The 11,246-nt window shown below is 42.4% G+C and overlaps 1 long non-coding RNA gene across 1 annotated transcript; it reads left to right on the top strand.

Annotated features, from left to right (window-relative positions):
• The first annotated feature begins 440 nt into the window (after window positions 1–440).
• On the top strand, window positions 441–6,449 carry LOC140001639 (uncharacterized). The gene is made up of 3 exons (XR_011807115.1): window positions 441–2,078; window positions 2,416–2,537; window positions 3,888–6,449. It is a non-coding gene; the product is annotated as an uncharacterized lncRNA (long non-coding RNA).
• The last annotated feature ends 4,797 nt before the right edge of the window (window positions 6,450–11,246 follow it).

The raw sequence follows: 11,246 nt of genomic DNA, 5'->3' as shown, positions 1-11,246 counted from the left end.
GCTTTCTTACATCTTTTTATCACTTTTTATGGCCCATCTCTCTTGTCCTCATGGCACGTTGTCTTTCTGTGCCTTGCCTGTGGGGCATGTCAAGCCAGGTAGTGGCTGTGTGCTCCATGGATGTGCAGCTATTTTATTACATGCAGTTATTTTCGTTCATGCTGGTGTCCTTTCCACTGGCACGCTGGCTCCTCAGTGGCAGCAAATCCTCAGGATCTGGCCCAGAAAATGGTGGCTGGTGGATTATAATATTGCTGTCTTCACAGCAGCAGCCGTGTGTTGACCACAGCAAGAGAGAGAAATTTTGATTTTCTTTTTCTCTGGGTTATCCACTCTTTTTCAGTTAAACAACAGGTGCATCAGGCGCAGTCGGTGCCGAGGTGACTGCTGACATTCTCCAGCTGTGCATTTATCATCTGCTTCTTCTTTTTTTTTTTTTTTTTCCTTCCTTTTTTGTAGGATGAAAGTAACGACAACGTGGGATTCTAAATATATCCGAGTAGCTCGCAGGTTCTCTGATTGCGCTGTAGGCTGTGTGAAATCTGCAGGCAACAGGACGCCTGCCTTCAGTGTTGCTTTAGGTGAGATGCTGTTTAGTGCCCTAAGACAAAGTCAGAGACATACAAAGGCCCAAAGGCTGACACGCTGGAGGAGATGCTGGCAGGGCTTGCCTGAAACCCTCCTTCTGTTAGCAGGCCGTGCTGCTGCTGGAAACCAGTGCGTGCAGCTCAGTGGTAGATCCCCACTGCAATGAATTAGACACCCACCAGCAGACAAAGCTTTATCCAGTGAAGCAGTGCTGGGATAGGGCAGAGGAAGGACCACCCTCACAGGGGAACCCTAAAAATACCCGATCCTAGTGAGGTATTAATTTTTTTTAGGGCCTCAGGCCTGCTGCGCCTATCCCTTCTGCTCTCTCACCTCTTCCTCTGGCCAGCTGCTCCATCCTTCCCCCTTTGTCCTCCTTCTGCTGCCCTGGCACAAGCATTTGGACATGTGGTGAAGTGCAAGGGGAGAGCTGATCTGGCTGAAAACAATCCTGGCTCACAAAGAAGAAACGGGGCTAGCCAGCTCAGCTCCCTGGCCTGGTCTATCTGCTGGGGGCACAGTGAGGAATGCTGCAGGGACTCCTAAACTAGACAGAGCCACTCAAAATAATGCTCCTCAGGCCATGGTGACATTTCCTTCTTGTGATTACTTCTTCCTGTCACCTGCATGGACACAAGGCTGCCCCACTGCAGGTTGCTTGGAGACGAAATCACCTCACGGCCTTTAGCACTGGGCTCCTTAATTTTGGGGGCTGGGATGTGAATTGAAGGGGGAATTAGAACAAAGCACCCTGTCAAGACCTTTTAGATGCTTGTCTCTTTGGCATGTAGTTCAATTTAAAATAACAGGTTTAAAGTAGCGAAGCCCTGCGTGGTTTGAACCTTGTTACCTCCAAAAAGAGGAACTGCTCAAAAGCACTGCTAAGAGAAACCAAGAGACGATTAGAGAAACATCTACGTAAAGGGAAATGTCTCCTTGGTTCAGGAGTACCTTAACTGTACTCAAAAAACTTCTGTTGTATGTTAAATATTATCATTACATTTATGTGTATATCAATATTGAAATATGTTTCTTTTATTTTTCAGTGTTGTGTACCTCTAGGCCTGAAAAAATAAGTGGAGGCTACACAGAGCCCTTTCAGTGAGGAACTTCTAAAGTTGCTCTGAGGATCTGAGGTCGCATGAGTACTTTGTAAAACAAGACCAAGGGTCACACTGGAGCATACCCTGCTGCTTCAGGGTGAAATAATGCTTTCTGACCAAGTCCTGGCCATCAGGTGGTGACCCCAAGTGCTGGGAGTCTCCAGGTAGTCAGTGAGGACAGCTGAGAGGGCATTTCAGAGGGGCTGAGGCAATACCTTTCCTTCTGTCTGTAATGAGCCCACGGGATGAGGAGGTCTGAGGAAGAAGTCCTTGTGCTACCCAAGGGGAAGTGATGGATGAAGATGTACCTGAGACCAGGTGCTGGATTGGGACTGCCCAGTGGGTGTTTCTGTCCCTTACACGTCAGGAGTACTGAGCTCAAGGAAGGTAGGTAATGAAAGGTAGGCTTGTAAATGGAAAAATGCAAGTAGTCCCCGAGTGAGAATCAGCTTCCTGCCTTCCAGAGGTCTTACTATTGATGAGTAAGGAGTCAGATTCACGCTTATTTTCTCAGTGGCCCATTGAATGCTGCTTTCTTAGCAGCTCAGTGCCCCACTGTAGTAAACGTATGGGATGGGGGCTGAGCGCTTGTCTTCTGATGACTGGAAGGTCTTGCTGAGATGTGGGAGGAGGGGGCAAAGAGGAATCTGGGTCTTTCATATCTTAGGAGGGTGCTATAAACCTCCTCCTCAGTTATGATACAGAAGATTATCATCTTTTCCAGCGAGCGCCTGTGTAAGACTCACTCAGATATACAAAGATGGGTTTTGCAGGGAGTAAGAAAGTTTCACAGCAAGTTGGAGACAGTGTGAGGGGCTCTGCACGCTACTTCTGTTCCAGCCCTAGGTAAGTTTGTATTCCAAACTGATGACAACAGCTGATTTTGTTTTTATTTAATATTTATTTTAGTTCCTCTGATAACTATTTGATACTGTGGTGAGTGATTTGAATCACTATCTGAGAGCATCTCCAAATTGGCTAAGTTGGGATTTGCTGCTGATGTAGGTGTGGAGGATCTGGCCTTCTAGCTATTAAATTAGGCAGATTTTTTTTTTTTTTTTTTTTTCCAGATTGATTTGTGTTAGAGAAGTACAATACAATACGGAGCAAGTCCTTTGAGTTATGTTTTTTTTTTTTCATTCCAGCAGGAATGGCTGGGGGCAGGGAAAGGAGGGGTGTGATGCACAGAGATCAGCCCCGACTTTGTCTTTAGAAAGTAAGGATTTACAAAGTGATGAGGCAGTGGCTGTGTTTCTGTTGTGTGCTGGGCAGATTGTGACTGCTGGATAATCTTTAAACTATTGCCCCACCCTCTGTAACGCTGAGCTCCCGAGTTACATTAATCTCATGTTTCATCTGTAAAGCCGTGAAGCAGATACATTTTTCAAAGCCTAAGAAACATTTTTCTTTCCTATTTTTTTTTTCGTGCCAATTCCATATCTTTCCTGAGAGAGCTATAATGCCTGGCTGAGTGGAAAAGTAATAGTGGGTCTGCAACAAGTAGATAAGATGGAAGGCTTGCTCTATTGTACAGGGTACAGCTGCTTGATTGCATCTGCTTATTTTGTCTGCGTGTGATATCCACTTTCTAGTTGTCAGAGTTTGAGATTATTAGTACTGCATCTTCACCTCACTGCTTGCATCTACTGATAGCCTTTCTTATTTTCAACCCCATCATGTGATAGTCTCAGCTACTGTAATGATAGCTAAATTTATGAAGGAAGAAAAAAAAACAACACAAAAACAAAACATATCTGAAGCAAGTCGCAGCACCCACACAAGTTCCAGAGAAGTGTTTCTTCCTTAGCTACTCCACGGAGTTGCTACAAGCCTTGACGTTTGTCAGAGTGGGGTTTTAGGCAGGGGGAGGTTTGGTATGCAAAGACTCACCCAGCAGTTGAGTGGCCACGCGTGTCTACCTCCGCTGGGGGTCTGCTCGTAGCAGGGGCGAATACGTTTCATTTGGCTTTCATCTGCTTTGCTTGGGCAACAAGCAGAGTGAAGAGATCACAGGAAGTGCCACCCACTCGGTTAATCACCCACATCCCGATCCAAGCTGCCGTGTTGACGCTGCTGCCTAGAGCTGAGATACGCAGGACAGGAACAGTTTGCAAATGTTTACAGGTGCTGCAATTGTTTGTTTGTTTGTTTGTTTGTTTGTTTTAATTATTATTATTTTTTTCTTTTTCTTTCCAGGTGCAGCACAGACCTGTTGTTCCATGGTGTATGTGAAGGCATTGTGTGAAACCAGGGGTCCATGGATCTGAAAGTCTTTGTTTTCACAAATGCTGAAGTTAAGATATAGGAGACCTGAACCAGGGCATTTGGGCTTCATAAAGAATTAGTACCGAAACATTTCATAATTCATTAGCAAAATTCTGACATTTATGGAAACATCCTAATTTGTCCGTTAGTAGATATGTATAGCAATCCATGAAAAAAAGTGGAGCTGAATACATGGAAGCATTAGTGGAGATATGGGAGGTTAGAGGAGAGTGTTTGAGAAAATTAGATTTTCCATATAGCAGAAGATGAAAACACTACTTTGGGAAGATGGGTTTTCTTTGATATCTCATATAGACACATATTAAATTTAGGTGATGACTGGGCTTGTATAACTTAGAAAAATAAGGTGAGAATAAATCTTTATGGTGTTTGAGGTACAAAAGCAAAAAGGGGTAAATCAGTGGACAGTTGTCAACAGGAGAACTACCAGAGTTGTGAATGCTCTGCAGTAGGTGGCAGCTGTTTGATGTTGGACTTATGAACTGCAAGTCAAAACAACACCCCTTAGTCTGCATTTTTACTGCTAAATGGAAGAGTACTTGCTCTGAGTTAAGTCCAACTAGAGATTTTAGGGATTCTTCATCAGCTTTCATCAGCAACTACTCCCCAAAATTTATTTGCTTAAGGTAGAAGTAAGATCCAGCTCCAGTTTTTGTGAATCTTTTTGTGGAAAGGCCTTTGTTGGAGGAAATGACCCGTTCCTCTGTTGGCAGAAAAAAATATATTCTAATGTTTTCATACTACTGAAGAGAATTAGCCCCTGGCCTCTGTGGAAGGCTGGGCTCCCACCTCAAAGTACTGTGTGGCCAGTACCAGCCTCAGAGCCCTTCTGGTGCGTGACTTGTTGCAACCTGAAGTATTCACACAATTTTCCCCAAAAGCCTTTTTTTTAAAAAAAAAAAAAAGAAAAAGAAAAAACCCAAACCCCATCAGTTCTGCTGCTTGGATAGTTAAACACAGACTTGGAAAGATATCTGATAAAAACAGCAGGGGGTTAGGAGACGAGGAAAGGTGTGCTGCTTTTAAAGGAGCCTCTTGGGTAGGTCCAGTCACGTGTACCTTGGATCTTCATGATTTTGGACAGCTATATATAGCTCTAATAAATATTTTTGTAAAGCCCGATCAGATCAAAATGATGTTTGTGTTGTGCATGAGGGTTCTTGTGGTGGCTCGGTGAACCAAAGACTTTGTCTCCACAGAGAGGCTTCTTGATACCTCTGGTTTGGCTGAGTAACAAATGCATTTAGTAACTGGAAAAATATGTTGCTGCTTTGTTGATGTGTTGACTCACTTGATGTATTAAAAAAACAAAACAAACAACAAACCGATTTGCCTGTCCAAACTAGTCTAACTGACATGTCTGCGGAGGTAGGCTGGGCTGGAGGATGGCGAGATTGGCTCAAATCAGACCATTGTGATCTCTTGTTTGCTTCATGGTCTTTATGAAGAAATCGGTTCTGTATTACCAACAGCTCTTCTGGGCCTCAGATGAGGTCTCATATGGCATTGCTGTGACAAGCAGATCTATGCTTTGTGAGCAGAATGTTGTGGGAAACTCACCAAGCCACAGAACATGAGCATATTTGAGATTTGATAAAAACTCCATGAAAAAAAAAACAACATTTGATTGATATGGTAATGACTCAGTAAGAAGAGAAAACATTCTATTCAGTGCACAGGAGACGAGATTGGCAGCTCCCAAGCTAGTGTAATCGTGGGTTAGTTGAACCTGCCGGCAATTTGAAGGGTGGGAACTCTCAGGAAGTTTTGCACATATTTGTGTAGTCGTTTTTGAATGATGCACTTCTCCTAGTGGGGGTGGTTTTATATCGCGCGGAGCTGGGTTATTGTTTGCATCCTGGTGTACTCCTGGGGGAGTTTGAATCCATCTTTTTAGCGTGTGTGTCCGTCTAGGTGGAATTGCCATTTTGGGAACCTGCTGTAATGCATCTGTTGTCAAGCAGATAAAGATTATCTGCATCTATCAGAGAGATAATACAAGCTTTTTTCCTAAGAACACCAAATTGAAAACTCGAAGATGGAATTTGGAGGTGAACACTACAATTAATATAGGAACTAGAAAGATACAGCTAATTTCATGCTATTCCCATGTTCATTATGGGCAGTCTTCTTTTTTCCCCTAAAATTTGCAATTTGTAAGTGTATCACTGGCATTGTTTAGGAAGATAGGGATGAGTAGAGTAATTCAGATGTTCCCTGGGTACTGGCTAGACCTTCTCCTGTTTTCCAGGTTTCTTCAGAAGTGCTGAGGTAAAATCCCCTGATGTAAAACCACAGCTTCTGGTGTATTATTTCTAAAATTAGAGGTGTGATATATGGCAAGCTCCATGATGCAGCATCATAAAGTTGAGTATATCGAACAAAATGTTGTATTAGTTTTTAAAAGCATGTAATGCAGTTTTGTCATACATATTGTGTTTATACATATACACATACATATTCAGAGTTTTACCACAGTTAATAACCCGATTTCAAAGTAGACATGAAAAGATATGAAAGTGAACACAAGAATTTACTAGAATTCTCCTTGCTTTGCTTGAGTTTGATGAACTACTGCTTTCATTAATTATGAATGTTGTATCATAACGTTTCTCTTAGAGCAGGAAAGCTAACTAAATAAAAGGGTGTTATTAAAATAGTTGTCAGAGTTACTGTGGTTGATATTCCCAGCTAAAACTGGGTCCCAGGTCATGCTGGACTGGTTTCAAGTTTCAGACTGTTACTTGCAAAGAGCAGAAGGGTAATTTCTCAGCTGGGGTAAACTGAAGTTGTTAGAACTCGATTTTAAAGGCAAAGAATTGGAGTGGTTTAAAATAAGCTTTGCGTAGCCTCTACCTCAAAGAGACTTTCTAAGGCATTCAGCTACCATGGTGATGAATGTGGTATAAATAGAAAATAGATTAGATAGAATCCAAAATGTTTCTGAGTAGATCTAAATTAACAGTAGCCATTTGGGAAAGAGAGGTAGGAAATCACTGTGCACAGTTTATGAAAATACACCAGTAGTAAATCTAGAGTGGTTTATACAAAGAAGAAGGTAGGAAGCGGTTGGTAAAGCCATGGCTGGGAATGTAATCTCAGTGGGAATACTGGGTTGTTATTCTGTTCAACCCTAGCATGAAAAAAGCAGAAACAGAAGATGGGCTAGAAACCTGGGAAGCACAGAAAAATTCTACCTGGGGTACAAAAACCTCTTCTGAGCAGGCTGGTGCTTAAATGGCAATGTTCCCCCATATGCCTATGGGGCAATTAAAGGATCCCACAGCCACTGGGAAGGACACGCACATAAGTCACCTGTTCTACAAAGGAGGTACAACTCTGTCCCCCCTCAACCAAACCACGGGCTCTCTTTTAACTTGTCATAACAGAAGACCCCAATATAATTTAAAGATAGCAAGTACTTTTTGTTCTGATTACACAAGCAACGTGTGGCTTTTTGCCACAATATATTCAGGTCAACTGTCTGGTAAAAATTCAAGCTTGTTTAGGCCCCAATTTCCAGTTACTTACATGGTGTATAAGTTTAGGGATATGGATAATTTTGTTTTTAGTGGGACTATTCATGTGCTTTAAATTACAGATGGTCTTAGAAGTAGCTGTTAAAGGCCTATGTAGATATAAAGGATATACAATAGGGTAATGAGTGCTCTACAGGTACATCTTTGTAAGAATAATTTGTGCTGTGTTGCTTCTTCTCCCTGCCCCCTTTTCTTTTCTTTTTTTTTTTTTTTCTTTCTTTCTTTTTTTTTTTTCCCCTCCTTTTTCTTTGGCTGCAGCTGAGGGAAAAACTCAGACTCTCCAGCAATTTACTTCCCAGTGATTGAGTAATACTTCTGTGATTTCTAGTGTGTGAACACCATTACTTGGTGACCTTTCCTAGTGATTGTATGATGACAACTGCATAACAGCTGCCCTTAAACTGCCCTCATGTCTGAGATGATCAGAGGATTAAAGACCTGTCTTTCATGCTGTTACTTTTAGAGCTTCTGAAGTGAGTCTTTTTTCATGCTGTTATCATTTTTGCTAGTTAGAAAAAAAACAAACAAGTGCATACTGTAATTATGTATTTGTGAATAATATGTAAGCACAGTTTTTGGCTGATCAGATGGGCAAAAAGAGAGGGTGTGGTGTATCTAACTCAAAAACAATTCACAGGCTATGATCTGATAACAGTTCTCTGCTACTTGCCCAAAATCAAGGTCTAGAGGAACAATGCTGACCAGCCATTCATTTAGAGATTGAAGTTTTAGATTTTGAAGTGCCTCTAAAAAAATACATAGCTGAAATTATTTTCGGTGAGGGATGATGGCTGGATAGAAGAGAACCTTTTGGGGATGTGCCGATAGTGCTCTCTCACCCTCACATTACTTGATTCACGATACTACAGACATCACTGTGGGGTGCAGGAGAAAGTTCCCGGGGAGCCTCTGTGAAGGTTTCCACCAAAAAAAAGCAGTGATGGGGTCAACAGAACTATCCCTTCAACTAGGATTCATCACAAACATATAGGCTGAAGGAAAGCTGTTCAGGCAATGTGAACTTAAGTGCCAGCAGTGTCATCCTTTAGATCTCAGGTCTTATCAGTACCACCACGTTAGCCTGGTGCTTTTACAGATCAGATCAGCAGTGAAGAAGAGCTGACTTAAGCTGATCTCAAGCAGGGGGAGAGGTTATGTAAGCAAAGAAAATCTTATTTGTAGCCTCGTTTATTTGAGGGTAGGCAAACACAATTAGTTAACTTGTTAATTAATTTGGCAGTGTCCCTGGACTCTGAGCTTTTGCATGCATTTTGTTTAGGAACCCTGTCTCCTCCTGGCAGATTGCATATGTAACTGAAGCTGGGTTTCCATTACCCCTTCTCCAAAATAGCAATGTGATATATCTGGATATGACACTATCAGCCTTTAAGATGCATGATTTAGAACACAATGTGCAGTTCATCTTAATAACACAAAGCTAGTGCAAGTGCATCAAAACCACCCTCCTCTTCCACACTGACTTTTCACAGCTGAGCTCAGGCTCACTGTTTCAGTTATCTGAAAAGTTTCTTGAGGGCTGCCCTGTTGCTGTTGAATTAATCTCACAGGAGTTAAGGGTTATCAAAACTTCAACACCTTCTACTTCTTCAGATTACCTTCTTTATTGTTAACATAGAAGAGCATCAACACTTTAAAATAAAAATCCTAAAACAAAAAACAACCGTCTGCTGCCTACGCAGTTCTCCCTTTGAGAATGAAATGAAAGAAGGGCAGATATTAGCCACATCACTTAACATGTTCCTCAAAGGCATTTGGATGCTGCGGTGAAAAGGGGTGTAGTCAAACTGATCTAAAGGATCTTCAATCGTGTAACTCATGGTAGGCTCTGCAGATAATAAAACTGAGACCGCTTAAGTTTCTTGGATGTCTTATTTCCCTTTCAGTATAGCTTAAACTTGGCACAAACTGTTGTGGCCTATACTGTGCAAAAGGTGGAAGGATGTAATGATCCCTGTTGGCTAAGAACATGAAACTACAAATAATAATGGTTTTGTTTTGAGGAGAAACCACGACATACCTCAAATGATGAAGAAGACTTTATCAATCACTAAGCTATATAGATCAGGTGTCTCCTCCTTCCTCCTCTACCTGAGGAATTGCTTACCATTATTTTCATTTAAATAGTCATTAGCTATTTGAGTTCTAATGTATCACCCGGACAGATGAATGTTCTCACATTAGTCATTGCTGCTGGGTAAGATCACTAACTGATGTGTGTTATCATAGTTTTATGGCACAGTTTTTGTTCTGGGTCCTCCATGGACTTATCTCTATGTTACTTAGGCTATGGACAGATGTCCTCTTCTGGATCCAGCTGGAACAGCTCAAGATGTTACTGTGCTTTACCCCTCCCCTCACTTCTGCTAACAAAGCAGTTTGTTTGAGTGCTCCCTCACCCACTTCAGGCACAAGCAACTGAGTTAGCTCATAGCACCTATTCAGACTGTTTGAACTATCTCAGCTGGTTTTGCTTGAAGTGGGTTAGGGAGCACACCAGCAAACAGCTGGGAGAGCTAGGGGGTAGTAATCAATGCCCCAGGGACCATGATAAACAGCTTGAGAAGAGAACAGCAGGGCACACATGCTTCAAACCTCTGCAGCTGTTTGCAAATTGAATTTCTACACGCAGCCTGCATGTGAGCCATGGCAATACCTCTCTTTCCAGATGAGGCTTTTTCCTCAGCCATCACAGCGAGAACCTTCTTTAAAGAATAATAAACATTAAAAATTAAAAAAGTGAAGTTAAAAAATGGTAAGAAAGTTTAGAGATGTGCCCAGATACCATATGGGCGCATATTCTCCGAGCATAGCATATTGTGCAACAGCATGTGAGAGAGGAACTTTTGGCCAAGGAAGACAAAGTATATTCTTTATTTTATCTGTTGGATCTTGAAGCAGTGCCTTTTATGTGCCGTTCAGATTTGACTGTCCTGAAGAGGAGGCAGATGATTTTCATCCAGCTTGAATCCCCAGTCCCAGAGCCTACTTATTAGAGCCTGCCTGTTAGCTATTTCAACACACTGATAAGGGAGCCCTTCCAACAAACAAATTGGGCTGGCTTCCACTCCACTCTGTTATCTTCCAAAATTTCCACTGGGACTGGAGGAGTGGAGTGAGCAAATATGTTCAAGCGAGTGCGCTCGGTTTGGGTAAATGGCTGAACAACCCCCTAGGGCGTCTGCATAGTCTACAGCTATTGCACCAAAGATGGCCTTTCTGAGGACCAGGGAATGCATTTCATTCATGGTTTTACAGACAACCTGCGTCTGTATGAGCTTCTGTGCAGCGATGTGGGGCTGGAACAGGGCGGTAGGAAGCAACACCCTCATAATTAATAAACTTGTCCTTGTGGTGAACGCCTGGGTCAAGGCATCTGCAGGGCCTATTTCTGGCGTGCACGCACAGTATGACCATGGCTGAGTCACGTATGAGAAGACATTATCATATATGTAAATAGGGTGTCAACAACTTTGCAGGTGATGATGTTTGTTGCAACCTTTTTTTTTTTTTTTTCTTTCAAGCATCGTTGAGACCTGTGCCTGCATTTACTGCCTTCTGGGCCTGCTCATGGCCAATGTAGAGGATTTGCGGGCTGTGCCACAGCCACCTGCACCCAGAGAAACCTAGCTTTGTGTTTTTACAACTGACTGCTTAAATGGTGGTGTTTTTCCGGGGGCAAACCCCACCATCACTGAAACGTTAACCACCA

Source organism: Anas platyrhynchos, chromosome 2 (genome assembly GCF_047663525.1).
Source record: "Anas platyrhynchos isolate ZD024472 breed Pekin duck chromosome 2, IASCAAS_PekinDuck_T2T, whole genome shotgun sequence".
In the NCBI taxonomy this organism is placed as follows: domain Eukaryota; kingdom Metazoa; phylum Chordata; class Aves; order Anseriformes; family Anatidae; genus Anas; species Anas platyrhynchos.
The sequence above is the reverse complement of the archived record's forward strand: the minus strand, read 5'-3'. Positions and strand labels throughout refer to the sequence as shown.